Below are 12,746 nucleotides of genomic sequence, written 5' to 3'. Positions count from 1 at the left end.
GCATCACAGTCCATGAAGAGAGTTGCCAAGGGCCACCATAGCCCCATTGGAGACATATGACAAGGTAAAAGAGTGCATCACAGTCCATGAAGAGAGTTACCAAGGGCCACCATAGCCCCATTGGAGACATATGACAAGGTAACACAGTGCATCACAGTCCATGAAGAGAGTTACCAAGGGCCACCATAGCCCCATTGGAGACATATGACAAGGTAACACAGTGCATCACAGTCCATGAAGAGAGTTACCAAGGGCCACCATAGCCCCATTGGAGACATATGACAAGGTAACACAGTGCATCACAGTCCATGAAGAGAGTTGCCAAGGGCCACCATAGCACCATTGGAGACATATGACAAGGTAAAAGAGTGCATCACAGTCCATGAAGAGAGTTACCAAGGGCCACCATAGCCCCATTGGAGACATATGCCAAGGTAACACAGTGCATCACAGTCCATGAAGAGAGTTACCAAGGGCCACCATAGCCCCATTGGAGACATATGACAAGGTAACACAGTGCATCACAGTCCATGAAGAGAGTTACCAAGGGCCACCATAGCCCCATTGGAGACATATGACAAGGTAACACAGTGCATCACAGTCCATGAAGAGAGTTACCAAGGGCCACCATAGCCCCATTGGAGACATATGACAAGGTAACACAGTGCATCACAGTCCATGAAGAGAGTTGCCAAGGGCCACCATAGCACCATTGGAGACATATGACAAGGTAAAAGAGTGCATCACAGTCCATGAAGAGAGTTGCCAAGGGCCACCATAGCCCCATTGGAGACATATGCCAAGGTAACACAGTGCATCACAGTCCATGAAGAGAGTTACCAAGGGCCACCATAGCCCCATTGGAGACATATGACAAGGTAACACAGTGCATCACAGTCCATGAAGAGAGTTGCCAAGGGCCACCAAAGCCCCATTGGAGACATATGACAAGGTAACACAGTGCATCACAGTCCATGAAGAGAGTTGCCAAGGGCCACCATAGCCCCATTGGAGACATATGACAAGGTAACACAGTGCATCACAGTCCATGAAGAGAGTTGCCAAGGGCCACCATAGCACCATTGGAGACATATGACAAGGTAACACAGTGCATCACAGTCCATGAAGAGAGTTACCAAGGGCCACCATAGCCCCATTGGAGACATATGCCAAGGTAACACAGTGCATCACAGTCCATGAAGAGAGTTACCAAGGGCCACCATAGCCCCATTGGAGACATATGACAAGGTAACACAGTGCATCACAGTCCATGAAGAGAGTTGCCAAGGGCCACCATAGCCCCATTGGAGACATATGACAAGGTAAAAGAGTGCATCACAGTCCATGAAGAGAGTTACCAAGGGCCACCATAGCCCCATAGGAGACATATGACAAGGTAACACAGTGCATCACAGTCCATGAAGAGAGTTACCAAGGGCCACCATAGCCCCATTGGAGACATATGACAAGGTAACACAGTGCATCACAGTCCATGAAGAGAGTTGCCAAGGGCCACCATAGCACCATTGGAGTCATATGACAAGGTAAAAGAGTGCATCACAGTCCATGAAGAGAGTTACCAAGGGCCACCATAGCCCCATTGGAGACATATGACAAGGTAACACAGTGCATCACAGTCCATGAAGAGAGTTACCAAGGGCCACCATAGCCCCATTGGAGACATATGACAAGGTAACACAGTGCATCACAGTCCATGAAGAGAGTTGCCAAGGGCCACCATAGCACCATTGGAGACATATGACAAGGTAACACAGTACATCACAGTCCATGAAGAGAGTTACCAAGGGCCACCATAGCCCCATTGGAGACATATGCCAAGGTAACACAGTGCATCACAGTCCATGAAGAGAGTTACCAAGGGCCACCATAGCCCCATTGGAGACATATGACAAGGTAACACAGTGCATCACAGTCCATGAAGAGAGTTGCCAAGGGCCACCATAGCCCCATTGGAGACATATGACAAGGTAAAAGAGTGCATCACAGTCCATGAAGAGAGTTACCAAGGGCCACCATAGCCCCATTGGAGACATATGACAAGGTAACACAGTGCATCACAGTCCATGAAGAGAGTTACCAAGGGCCACCATAGCCCCATTGGAGACATATGACAAGGTAACACAGTGCATCACAGTCCATGAAGAGAGTTGCCAAGGGCCACCATAGCCCCATTGGACATATGACAAGGTAACACAGTGCATCACTCTCCATGAAGAGAGTTGCCAAGAGCCACCATAGCCCCATTGGAGACATATGACAAGGTAACACAGTGCATCACAGTCCATGAAGAGAGTTGCCAAGGGCCACCATAGCCCCATTGGAGACATATGACAAGGTAAAAGAGTGCATCACAGTCCATGAAGAGAGTTACCAAGGGCCACCATAGCCCCATTGGAGACATATGACAAGGTAACACAGTGCATCACAGTCCATGAAGAGAGTTGCCAAGGGCCACCATAGCCCCATTGGAGACATATGACAAGGTAACACAGTGCATCACAGTCCATGAAGAGAGTTGCCAAGGGCCACCATAGCCCCATTGGAGACATATGACAAGGTAAAATAGTGCATCACAGTCCATGAAGAGAGTTACCAAGGGCCACCATAGCCCCATTGGAGACATATGACAAGGTAACACAGTGCATCACAGTCCATGAAGAGAGTTACCAAGGGCCACCATAGCCCCATTGGAGACATATGACAAGGTAACACAGTGCATCACAGTCCATGATGAGAGTTGCCAAGGGCCACTATAGCCCCATTGGAGACATATGACAAGGTAACACAGTGCATCACAGTCCATGAAGAGAGTTGCCAAGGGCCACCATAGCCCCATTGGAGACATATGACAAGGTAACACAGTGCATCACAGTCCATGAAGAGAGTTGCCAAGGGCCACCATAGCCCCATTGGAGACATATGACAAGGTAAAAGAGTGCATCACAGTCCATGAAGAGAGTTACCAAGGGCCACCATAGCCCCATTGGAGACATATGACAAGGTAACACAGTGCATCACAGTCCATGAAGAGAGTTACCAAGGGCCACCATAGCCCCATTGGAGACATATGACAAGGTAAAACAGTGCATCACAGTCCATGAAGAGAGTTGCCAAGGGCCACCATAGCCCCATTGGAGACATATGACAAGGTAACACAGTGCATCACAGTCCATGAAGAGAGTTGCCAAGGGCCACCATAGCCCCATTGGAGACATATGACAAGGTAACACAGTGCATCACAGTCCATGAAGAGAGTTGCCAAGGGCCACCATAGCCCCATTGGAGACATATGACAAGGTAAAAGAGTGCAACAGGCACAACAAAAAACTTTTAAAAAGGCCAAATGGCAACAATAAAAAAAAACATCAACATGTGGACGGAGGATTCTTATCTGCCACCTTGGAGCATCTCCAGATCCTCCACTTACTGGTCATCCTCTTCATCGTCCTGTGCATGTCCAGCTCCAGATTCAGGCCTTGAACTTAATCGCATAATTTCACGCAGAGTCAAGTCCTGAACCCGGAGCTGGGCCTGCATGGTGTCGTTCATCCCTCTCAGGACAGCTGCGTTCCTCAACACAGCCTGCTCTACTCTTGCTATACCTTCTAGCATGAGCCATGCTGAGTCACAGCCTAAAATAAAGAATAAATTAAATATTAATGATAATTACACAACAGACGAAAAAAATAGAAAAGATACATTGTCATCATAAAGACAAATCATTCTTTACATCAATTAGTTTAAATTTATTCTTTACACATGAATTATGTTATTCAGACAGACCGAAATCATTAAAGGGACAGTTTACTCAAACATGTTGTCCCCTTTAATTGGTTTTAGATGATCCACTTATACAGCTTGAGTGTATAAAATCTTGTTAAAGGATTTACATTGTACTTACATTAGCAATTTAAATATTTTAATTATACTGTGGTAGGCACACCTATCCTTAAACATTTTGGCATTGAGGACAAGCTGTGTAAACATAGCAACCTGAAGAAATTACATTCCCACTGGGTTAGACAAGAGATAATGTATAAACATTTGTACATTAATTGTTGGATCCAAGTAGTGGTGATTGGTATATGTAGTGATATCCAATTAAAGGGACACTGAACCTATATATTTAATTGACTGATTCAGATAGAGCATGACATTACAAATATTTAAAAATTACACATATTCTTTAAATGTTTGAATTCTATAGCTAGATTTTGAATGCAAGAATGTCGGTTTTTATGGCAGGCCATATTTGTTTATCAACTTTGTTTGTCCCTGCTGGTTGATGGATACATTCATCCAACAATAAAGAAATGATGTCCACAATTATTTTATTTTTTGTTTTTTTCTTTGTTTCAATAAAGATATCAAGAGAATGAAGAATAATTCATAAGAGTAGTAAATTATAAATTTGATTAACATTGCATGCTCTATTTGAATCACAATAGAAAATATTTTCCTTCAGTGTACCTTTAAGTATCTTATAATGTTGATTTTGAATGATACTTACAGCTGTGCCTGGGAAGGACAATCCGACACTCAGGACAATGAAGGTTGAGACAGGGGGGGAGGGATGGGATTGGCTTGGGGAGGGATGGGATTGGCTTGGGGAGGGATGAGCTGATGCTCCGGGGTAGGCCGTACAGCTGGGGAGTGGGGAGTTGGGGTCTGGGCAGCTGTACGGGCCATAATACGGGGAGAGTGGCGAAGGGTGTTGTAGGGGCGTTTTTTGGGAGGGGCAGGAAATGATAAATGGGAAGGGCCGGCAGGGGTCTGGGCATGGGCAGGAGTCTGGGTATGGGCAGTGGTCTGGGCATGGGCAGGGGTCTGATTCTGGGCATGGGCAGGGGTCTGGGCAGGGGTCTGGGCATGGGCAGGGGTCTGTGACTGGTCAGGGGACTGGGCAGGGGCGGAAACCAGATGACCAGAAGTGGTGGATCCATCTGAAAATTTAATAAATATATATTAACATCTCATACATCATGAAATCAAATCAACGCATTTCAAATTGATTATGTTTTCTATATACTTAGAAGTGTGTTTGAATTTGTAAACAATTATGAAATGAGGATATGGTATGCATATAGGCACTCAGATGAATATCAATTACTGTCTGTACAATTATAACATTATTATTGTGTTTTGGCCTGGAATATGCATGTGACATAATGATGGCATGAATTATACATTTTTAAAAAAAAAAATTCATGCTGCCTGATATAGAAAGGGGGCAGTAGTGTATTTGAACAGACAAATAATATTCCTTTTTAAAGTGCAAAAGCTGTAGACTTTGAATGTCTTCAATGAAATGATTTCAAATAAAGCAACATGTTGGAAACATGATAGATATATTTCACATACCATTAGACTCCAAGGCAGCCTCTTCCTCCTCCGTCACATATGTTAAATCAATCTCTGTAAAACATAACATGTTGTGTACACGTTAAGAACAGATATTATAACATATGTTACTGTTGTTCAAAGACACACATCAATGTTGCATTAAAGATATACACACCCAAAGTTATGATTTACATCATTTTGATGGAGCATACAAATTACATTAGATTTGTTATTCTCAATGATTCATATTTTCAATGTATTGTTTGTATTAATTTAAAAATCATAAAAGCATAGTACATAGAACATTTAAGATTTCTCATGTGTGTATCACTTGATGACTGTTGTCAAAAATGAACATGGAAACAAACATATGTAATACATCTTCTGAATAACAAATGTGTAGACTAATAAAGTTTTAATTATTAATCTTTCAATATTAAAAGAAAATTAATATATAATCAGAAGAGAAAATTATATGTTTGTTTCAAATGTTATGCTTCATCAGAATCATGCTCATAATATTGATTACCAATACACCTTCAATGACATATAAATGAGTCAATAGACTTACCAGGAGACCGCAAAGGCGGCTCTATGTCACTGCTGGATTCCTGTGGGCTCACCACACCAACTCTCTCTATGAATGATATAGATATATATTAGGAAACACATTTGGGATATCACTAAATCACATCTGTATCGAATTTTAAGATTAATCAACTTGAAAATGTGAAGAATAGAGCAGTCATTAAACCAGAAAATGCTTGATTGAATCAAGGGGATTCTGTTCAAAATGATGTATTGAACATATGTTTAATTTCAGACTATATTAGACATCAAACTCATCTCATACGATGCTATTGCATATCTAAATATACCCATTGATCAATGTTCTTAAAAGAATACACACAAACCACATTTTGAAGAGCAGCTGTTGACAAATCTAAACAAACACATGTGGCACATCGAGCCATTTGTGCAATGTACAGTAATCTTGTTTAGGACACAACACATATTTATCACAATTCAAAACCAAATTGATTAGTACAAATATGTAATCATGGTGCTGTTAGAGTATGCTGATATCTATAAAGTAACTCCAACAGTGAATATGTGAATTATATATCAATATTGTTTAATCCAAAGAATGTAAAGATTAATGAATCTATTGTTTTTTAAATCATTGATTTCTCTGTTCAAACTGTTCAAAATGATTTAACATTGACTCCTATTATAATTTGAATGTTGCTACATTTTAATCTTAAAGGCAGATAAGCAATATTGTATTCAATAAATATTGTTTGTTGAAGGTATCCACCAATCATCAATAAAAACCCAGGTTGTTCCACCAAAATTGAGATGCAGATAAACGTACATTCTTGATTTTAAAATACATTTAGCAATAGAATATTTCACATATGATGAAAGTATTATATTTAAATGTTTATTAATATTGCATACTCTATCTGAATGACAACATTAATAATTGTAGATCAGTATCCCTTTAATATAAAATTATATTGATTTGACAATGTTGGTGTTAATGAATTCTCTACTCCATATGTTGATGTAATGAATGGGATTGAGCATGCAATTAAAATCTAATATGTTATTTAAGGATATCCGAAGAATTATTTAATTTTCATCTATTAAAGGGACATTACATATAAATATTGAACAATGTGGATTTAGTATGTAATGTTCTGTCCATGTTTCTAAGACAAATGTCAATTAAAATGAGACATACCATACTGTGACAAGCCCTGCCTTAAGGATCCAACAGCAACATCCATATCTGTAATATATTAAATGAGGATTGCATATCATTAATACAAATCATGCCATGTTTAAAATCTTTACATTATTAGCAAATCAATTTAAAACTATTAATCCTTTGGTAGTCCCATGAGTTAATTGTTTCCTCAATTCAATTCATGATAAATATATCCTGTACTCTTATTTTCAATCAGTTGTGTTGTTTACTGTAGCTTTAATTATTTTTTGGTGTTATTGCATTCTCATCAATTGATGTGCATATGTTATAATTTATTTGGATTCTTCTTTTTTTATTATGTATAATATTGAATATAAGAATACTGTATTCTTCACATATATAATAATTCACATTTCATTTTGACCAACATGTATAAAGCAATGCCCCTTACAGCAAAGCCATGTTAACGTGTATGCGCAATTCCATTTTCGCGATCATTGCGCAATGATTCAAAGCGGAATTACGCATCCGTCATTTGACCAAGATGTATAAAGCAATGCCACTTACAGCAAAGCCATGTTAACGTGTATGCGCAATTCCATTTTCGCGATCATTGCGCAATGATTCAAAGCGGAATTATGCATCCGTCATTTGACCAACATGTATAAAGCAATGCCACTTACAGCAAAGCCATGTTAACGTGTATGCGCAATTCCATTTTCGCGATCATTGCGCAATGATTCAAAGCGGAATTACGCATCCGTCATTTGACCAACATGTATAAAGCAATGCCACTTACAGCAAAGCCATGTTAACGTGTATGCGCAATTCCATTTTTGCGATCATTGCGCAATGATTCAAAGCGGAATTACGCATCCGTCATTTGACCAACATGTATAAAGCAATGCCACTTACAGCAAAGCCATGTTAACGTGTATGCGCAATTCCATTTTCGCGATCATTGCGCAATGATTCAAAGTGGAATTACGCATCCGTCATTTGACCAACATGTATAAAGCAATGCCACTTACAGCAAAGACATGTTAACGTGTATGCGCAATTCCATTTTCGCGATCATTGCGCAATGATTCAAAGCGGAATTACGCATCCGTCATTTGACCAACATGTATAAAGCAATGCCACTTACAGCAAAGCCATGTTAACGTGTATGCGCAATTCCATTTTCGCTCTGTGACGCATATTCTGTAGAGCGCAAGACACATCATTCCTATATCATGTGTCACTAATCTAAAATCAGATATCTAAACATCATATGTAGTGTATGTTGTGAGATCTGTATAGGTTTAGTATCTGACTATATACACATTTATTGATTAAAAAAAAAAAAAAATATTATATGAAGTTGGATAATTACCTGGTTCAGATTCTCCATCTCCTCCCAGGCCACCGGACGGAGAAGCAGCTGCCCTGGCCCCCGCGTCAGGACTTTCAGATCCCGCAGCTGGGAGGGAAGAAGAGGAGGCAGAGGATGGCGAGGATCTGAATCTTTTGGGGACCCGGAGATTGAGGAGCTCGCATAAAGTCACCTCATAAGGGAGTAGGTACAGTTTCCGCGGGGCCTCTCTTTTGCCACCTCTTTTACGGGCTTGTACCCAGTCCCTTATGAGGTTGACTTTTTTGGTTAACCGCAACCTCATATCTCCGAATCTCCTCATGATCTGATCCTGGGTCCTCCTGACGTCACACACCAATCTAACCGCATTGGTGATAGACTCCCAGAGGGCCTTCTTAACAGGCGCATCTGTCAACCTCCTCTTGTTCCCAAACAGCTGGGGATAAAAGTCCTTGACGGCGTGGACCAGTGCAGCGCTCTCCTCCTTGGTGAACCTGGGAGCTGACATGCCTGCTGGGTTGTCCAATAAATATATTATAATAATAATAATATAAACTGCCTGCAGGCATTAGAGAACTGACAAAGATGGCAACGTGTAATGGACTTTTATATGGTGAAGTAAACATGAGATGCACCATGGGACAAGTTATCTGTACATCTGATTGGATAAAAGTTTGAAATATTGTTAGAATGTCTGTGAGACCATCCTGACTCAAGTTGTGTTTGTGTGATGAACTCTGATTGGCCGTTATGTTTCATATCTTAGTAACTTCCTTACACATACCTCATGGTGGTGCTGTAACTTCATTTTTCATGTAGACTTATTTGTAACTCATGGGCCTGTCATGCGGATATGTGTGACGCAGATTTAATATCCGTGATCCGTTAAATATTATGATTAAATTCTATTTAACATCTAATACTGTCACATTATTAATGTTGTAGACATTTCTCGGTTTAATAACGGTCTGTTTCTTTAATACAAATACACATTTAATATTGTATGTCTTTATTGTTCATAAAATCCATTTATTGACTTATTGTGAAGTATTGATATTGCTCTATTGAATGTATTTCATAATGCACATTGATTGTGTGCTATTGCGTGACATTAGACTTTAATGTTTAAAGATGCTAATCTGGTGTTTCAAGATGCGTTTCCCACGCAATATTTCTGAATGTTCAAATTCAGGTTATAAGGTCATTCACTTGGATAATCTGTTTATAAATGTTAAACTACAGGTTTGTTTGTTATTAGTAAATAAACCTCGAGCTTGTATTTGTCTGAAGTGCTCATATATGTTATTGTGCAATGGCGTCTTTATTTTTAAATAGACATTACAAACAAACAATTGTATCAAATGATCTGTAGAGATAGAAGATTGTTTAGACTTTAAAATGTAAATCAATTTATCTTAGTATTTAGATATCCTCAACATCAGAAATTTAAATGCACATGGTTGAGACAATCACATAAGGCATCTATGTGCATCCACCAATCTTCATCTACTGAGCCTCGATATGCTTTTCAAGCAAAGTATGTCAAGATAGGAAGAGAAGTAAATACACTCTTTAAATCTCTTAAAGGGACACTGTCCAAACAAATTTAGCGTTGGTGATTCAGATTGAGCATGAAATGTTAATCAACGTTATAATTTAATCCGATTCTCAAATGTTAACAATTATCTTGTTATCTTTCTTTGCAAATCAATAATGATATTTGAGATTACGGACAATTGTTTCAAAAAACCTGGGTTGTCCTTGATGATTGTTGGATAAATTAATCCACCACAAAAAACCAAGTTCAGTCCAGAGTACTGAAGCTAATAAATTATCTATTTAATGCCTTATTTTTAAAGTAATGATAGCAACATCACAAGGAGCATTCATAATATGAGACAATTTTTAAAGTTGCTTAAAATAGAATACTCATTCAGAATGTATAAATCATTAATTTTTTAACTGTCTCCCTTTAAGTATATTTTTAGTTCATGTCCCTTTAAATAAACATTTCACAATAATGCTTGAAATATCAGAAACCTAGGCACCTTCCTTTTGATAAATTAGTATAACATATGAGTATATAAAATTTAGATTAACTTCTGGATTGTTTTACACACTGACTGAAATATATATTGTAAAGGAGGTATTTCGGAGTCTTCAGCTTAGAGGGACATTAAGCTATATGTTATGTATGCATTTTGGATAAGATTATAATATTTGAACAACTTAATATGTTTTGGTATTCAATCATTAGATTGTAATTATATATATTTTTGGATTAAATACATATCTACATAGGCTATTTTGATGCTGATTGTTGGTTGCACATAGATACCTTATGTAATTGACTAAGATATGTGCATTGATTTTTTTTTTACAAAGTATATTTAAAGACTGAATGTAATTCTATAGTACTTTCTAAATATGTTTAAATTCTTTTATGAATTATTTAAAAATCAATACACAATATACTTTGTGAATGTCCCTTTAAGGACCAAAACATTTGTAATGTTGATTTAACATTGTCAAAATAAACTAAAGGGGAATGAAAATTATATATAGATATGTGATGTCTAACCCAAGAGGTAAGATTTTAAAAACTACATAATATTATTAACTATAGTTAAATGACTCCACTAGAAAATCAAATCGATTAACCTGCCATCCAATAACTAGCTTGTGAAAAATATCAAGTTAAATGACCTACAATTTATAAATGTAAAAATTAAAATAATTTAGCAAATAATGTTTTGAGATACCTAAGGAAGATACAAGATCTTATAAAATTAATTTTACATTCAACAACACTGTCACTTTAATGTAATTGAACCACTTCCCCTTCTTAAAAGTGAAAAAAATTAATTTTTGAGAAATTGACTACATATCCGAAATTATTTTAACATCTAAGAATTTCAAAAGAAAAGCATAGATGGATCTCACTCCCCAATGAATGTTAAAAAAGATAGTTTAATGTAATATTCTCTGAATCAGTGGATTTTCCACAATTAATGCATTATTTGATCTTATGCATGTGCTTGTCAAATAGACAACTACCAGTCATGGGAGTCAAATTGATTTTTATTGACAGATTATATGGATATTTATTATAATCTGTTCCAAAGAGTGTATTTAATACTAAAATGTTTATTATTACCATTTTAAAATTTAATAGTTTCTGAACCAAAAATAAAAAAATATTCCTGGAAGTCATCAGATGCCAATCTGAAATGTAAAAATTTTTTTTACAAAAGTTAATACACACGTAGTCAAAGATTCATAAAATACATTTACAATCATCTTGTGTCTATGCTCTAACTTTGTTCAACATTTTTTAAAGATATTTATTAATTATATTTAAAAAAAAAAAAATATATTGTGTAATAAAAAAAAATAAAAAAATCTGATTTTCGAATTATACATAAAAATGTATATCACATTTCAATAATATATATATTGAACATAAATGTCATATTTCATGTCCATTCAAATACCTCTATATCAACTATAATATGTATTCCTTTTTATGATTGTGATCCCTAAATATCTAATGATGAAATATGTATGACTAATGTATGTAAGCTACCAATAATCAACATTCTTCCTGTGATTCTTAACAAGCATGCATTGGTACACCAACCTGGATAATGCATGGTCTTTGAAAGTCAATTCAGGGGTAAACAGTTGATCTTCAATAGGTGTCTTATTCATCATTTCAAAAATAGAGGACTGAAATCCCATCTAAAAATTAGAAATTCATCTAAGTGTCTGATTGTGATCCCTAAATATCTAATTAAGAACTACATATGACTAATGTATGTAAGCTACTAATATTCAACATTCTTCCTGTGATTCTTAACTAGCATGCATTGGTACACCAACCTGGATAATGCATGGTCTTTGAAAGTCAATTCAGGGGTAAAAAGTTGATCTTCAATAGGTGTCTTATTCATCATTTCAAAAATAGAGGACTGTGAAATACCATCTAAAAATTTTAAAATCATCTAAGTGTCTCCAATAGGATGCCTCAACAGCCTTATTCTATTAAATAGTTGGCACTTACCATGTGAACATGTCTTTGTATGCTTTTCAAGGTCAGCAGATTTGAAAGATAATGCCAGACATGATCCCATTGGTATACTTCAATTTCAATCTTGGCTTTTTCCACTGTCAGTCTCGGCAATCTTCACTGTCAGGCTTCTAATTCTTCCCTTTCAGTCTTTAGATTAAGTCAGCTCCCTAATGGCATAAAAGGTTTATTCAAAATTACTACAAGTGTGTGAATCATTTCTCTAGCCCTCTCCCACCCACCAT

The sequence above is a fragment of the Bombina bombina genome, chromosome 4, assembly GCF_027579735.1.
Source record: "Bombina bombina isolate aBomBom1 chromosome 4, aBomBom1.pri, whole genome shotgun sequence".
Lineage (NCBI taxonomy): Eukaryota > Metazoa > Chordata > Amphibia > Anura > Bombinatoridae > Bombina > Bombina bombina.
This window is presented reverse-complemented; position numbering follows the sequence as displayed.